Below are 4,506 nucleotides of genomic sequence, written 5' to 3'. Positions count from 1 at the left end.
TATCAATATAGAATTAACTTAGGGGCTAAGAGTATTTAGCAATGATCCATGATTCTTATTTCGACTACATATTTATTTTTACTAAATGTAGAAATATACTAAAATCATTATTTTGGTAATGATAATATTGAGCGGTAATTGAGTATTTGAAACCCAAATGGTCATTTATTATTTTAAAAAGCGAATATAGAGAAAATTGAAATAAAAATACTAAGTTCATAATTATTATTATTTTGGGCTGGAATCATTGGTAAATAATTTATTAGTCCTTTCAAAGTTCCAGAAGGTAGTAAAATGAAATAAATACATTATATTGATCTTTGATAGTAATATTTTCATTCATGGTTTAAAAGCAAAAACTGTTCACTCTACAAGAAGTTTATATTCATGAATGACAATACATTATTACATCCTACATCAAATACTACTTCATCACTGACTGCTTTTGGCTTTAAGGATGTACGGTTAATGGTATGACCCCCTTCCTCCGCCGATCTTAAACCTATTGATAACTTTTGGAAAAAGAAAAATTATAAAAGTTGAAGAAAACTAACTTCTAATCAACACCTATATGAAGCCATATTGCATTAATGCCAAGAAATTGTGGTAAAAATTATTTTCAGTTTTCTAAAAATCATTTCATATTAGGAGTGGGGAGTTAAGCTATATTAGAGCTTCTGTTTCTTTTATAGGGAGGCTGGTTGTTCTTAAGTCTCAAGATTCTTTAGGATACTTTCTCACTCCTGATTGATAGTTGTTAGCTTATATGAATTATTATACACTACAAACGCAACATCATCATCTTTCAAAACAATCCCTTCCTACGATTTATAGAAATCTTCTACATGTTTTTTTTTCTAATTTGAAGACCAATTTATTGTGCATTGGTATGAATTAAAGTTTATATATAAATTTTAGATACAATGCCTAATTTGCATCCATTACAAGATCTCTATGTCATTCATCTCCTGTCCTATTGTCCCTCTAAGAAAAATGATTGGATGTTTCATTAGTTTTTCTTAGTTTGGGTAAAATTCAAACAAACTATTAACTATTAACAATATTGTTCTGATATAGTGAAAATACCCTATTACTTAAATTTTCATAAGAATTGCGTCAGATGTGTTTTTCACTATAATATTCAAAATGATTAATCATTTTTATCTTCTGTATGAGTTACTGATTACGTTTAATAGTTAATTATTTTAGAGAGTGAGATATTTGAAATGCAAGTATTTATCATCGTCATTTATTAATATACACGCTGTGTAAATGCTTTAACAAATTTATTGTTTTTAAAATAATTTTTGTTCATAATTAATAAATATTAATATAATTTTCATTTCTGTTATATTTACTAATTGTTATAGTTATATAATAATAAGTTTCACATAGCATAATATTAAGTTATTTAAGTCCACATGAACAAGAATAGTACATTTAAGTACCAGTACGTACTTTGATATAAATATTAGGTTATACCAAAAATTTATTATTTTATATTTGAAAAATTACAAGATCGACTATGACATTTTTGACTACATAAAAACTGATAGGTTGTGTTAAATATACACAAAAATCGGTTGGTGAAAAATTGTGGACAACAAAAAGAGGTAATACAGAAACTTCTTTACTCTCATCAGTGAACCGACCTCTGATCCACCGGATCAAAGAAATGTCGGGAAGTGACTTTCCATATTGTACGTAAATTTGGTATTTTACTATAATATTAAAATCAATGAAGGTGAGACAACTGGAATAGTCACTATTAGTATTTTTCTTTTTAAGAAGATTAAAAAAGGTAGTAGTATTTGTCTGAAAATGATTGATTCACTCCAAAAGGATGCAGAAAATCCTTTGGCTTCAATATAAAATATTACAGAGGATACCAAAAGCTCAGGTTATTTTTGATGAGCCCATAGCTGTAGAACCACAGACTCTTAATAGAGCATGTCTGGAATATAACAAATCATCACTGAACACGAGTTTTTAGAGTGGAAGAGAAGGAAGGGAAAAAGTCTAAGAAGATGGAGTTTTATTTTGGGAATTGCTCAAATGGCAGTGACAATAACACAACTGTTGGAAATGGTCAAATTCCATACATTGTCTTTAGTTGGATCCCTTCATAGATAATATAACTTTCTGCAATTAAGCAGAATTATTTATTCTCCATGTTGTTTTAACCTCTTTGTATATAATAATACCCTCCATATATTTTTATCATCATTTTTCTAGGTTAAATTATGAGTCAATATTGTTTTATATTATATTTTTACGTCATATTTTTTGATGAATAAATATCTAGACTTTTAGTCTGATGTTGAATTAATTATTAACTTCATAAGAGTACTAGAACTAATAATTTGGTTCTAATGGGGTGTTTTAAACAATAAATTATGCTTCTCGTATAGTTGATTGATAAATAAGATTTTAAGCAACGTGTTTGTTGATAAAGCGCATCATATTAAATAGTGAAGGGAAGAACCTATTTGGATGGTCAACATAAAAATAACCTTTAACAAAAATCAAGAAAAAGAAAAAATAATAATTAATTTTTTTACATCATATACATGTACATCAAGCCCAATATTTCCTAGACATATGTGAGCAATTATAGACATTGTATTTAAATTTGTGGAGTGACTTAAAATACCTAAGAATTTGAATTATAGTTTAAAACCTTTGTTTGATTTAAAAGACTTGAATTAGTCCCGATATGGTATTTGAAATAAAATCTATCAATTTCACGCCATTCTTTTATTATTACAATCAATTTAGGCTACTTTAAGTACATTTTGCAGCACACGCAGAGTTAATAACAAATAATTTGTTGATACAAATGGATGATAATTTATCCATGAATATGAATGTAATCCACACTCAATTTTGATAAAATTCATTCTTTTTTGCATTTTAAAATAATTTAATCAAAATGGTTGTTCAACTCTTCATCTGCTACTAATATTTAGAACAATTGATATTGACCAAACAATCCAACCAAAAAAAATGTAAACTTATAATCTGGTTACCAGATACTTGAAGTCTAAGATTTTGCATGCAAAGTTTCAATTACTTGGAGATGGTTCAGATTATTAGATGTATCAAATATATACTCAATGCGAAACGGATTGCACAAGGTCTTAATCCTAATCTGATAATAATCATCCATAAAACATGTCCTACCCGTGTGTAAAAATAAGATAAACCCAAATACATGATAATTGATTTAAAATAATTTTGGGAGAAGATTAATTAGCTTTCCTGACATTTTTTTAGATATTGAAGGAACCCTAGAAGAAGGAAATAAACTTCCCACGTTGTATTAAAAGCAAGGTTAATAGAAATACAAGATTATAAAGCGTTAAAAAAAGTACTGCTCAAATCCAGGCAGCTATTTGGTTAAAATATTTTGGATGATATTTCAGCCATTTTTTATTAAAGATGTTGTTTTTGAATCGGATGTCAACAGCCGAAAAATCTGTATCCCAATACAAAAAATCATGTGAAACATAATATTTTTTTAATTATTGATTTTAAAAAATAAAAAATAACTAACTTTATAAAAGACAAAGGTTTTATAACCTGAAACTATTCCTCTAATTGTAAACCAGATGCTACCTCATAATTTGTCAAAAACATTTTGAAGGCAAAATGTTTTGCCCAAATTCCCGTTGATGGAAAAAAACTTAAGATGTGATTTTGCAACGATAAACGTTCTCTTACCACCGGATTGTAAGAATCGTCAATCCAGCGAAGTAGAATTAGACTTGTCAGCCTTTAATTCTGAAAGACTAATGGTATCATTGTTTAAAATACTGATGTGATTATCAGATGCCTGCTTTATTATGATTTTTGAGGGTATAACGAAAGTATTTATTAGCAAAATGTTTAATGAAGATATACTACGTATAATTGACCTAAACATTATTAGTCCGTTACAGTACATTTGAAAACGTCACACTCCATGAAATTGTAATTCATTATGAACCATATTCTCAGAATAATAACTAATGAAACGACAAAGTAGAGTATTTCGAAATATATTTGTAGTTTCAAGTTTAAAAAGAAGGCTTAAATTAAATATAATCTACATACTAAAAAATAAATCATCATACATTTATGTTAAATATACAAGATTAAACAATTGTAATCATATAACTAATAATAACAATAAATTATAAATACAGAATATTGAAATAATAGATTGATCCAAATAATATTTTCTTGTTCTGACATGAATTCAGTTAAATATGTCATAAATTTAAGTTGCTAAACACAAGCCAGACGTGGAGTTTAATCAAAAAGATCATCACCCTTTTTTCATCAATGTGGAAGTTGCTATATACAATTGTGCACATGATAGATATATCTCAACGGATGAGATCTAAATAATTATTAATAATAAAGTAAATGTCAAAATCATAAAATTAGATAATAAATATGCTAATAAAAAAATGTTAGAGTTAAATCCATCGTAAAGATTTTAGTGCAAAAGCTAATTGCATC

General features: G+C 27.2%; 1 long non-coding RNA gene across 1 annotated transcript in view; it reads left to right on the top strand.

Annotated features, from left to right (window-relative positions):
* The window catches only part of LOC121126954 (uncharacterized), a 64,616-nt gene that overhangs the window by 21,528 nt on the left and 38,582 nt on the right, over positions 1 to 4,506 (top strand). The window lies entirely within an intron of this gene.

The sequence above is a fragment of the Lepeophtheirus salmonis genome, chromosome 12 (genome assembly GCF_016086655.4).
Source record: "Lepeophtheirus salmonis chromosome 12, UVic_Lsal_1.4, whole genome shotgun sequence".
Taxonomy (NCBI): Eukaryota; Metazoa; Arthropoda; class Copepoda; order Siphonostomatoida; family Caligidae; genus Lepeophtheirus; species Lepeophtheirus salmonis.
The sequence above is the reverse complement of the archived record's forward strand: the minus strand, read 5'-3'. Positions and strand labels throughout refer to the sequence as shown.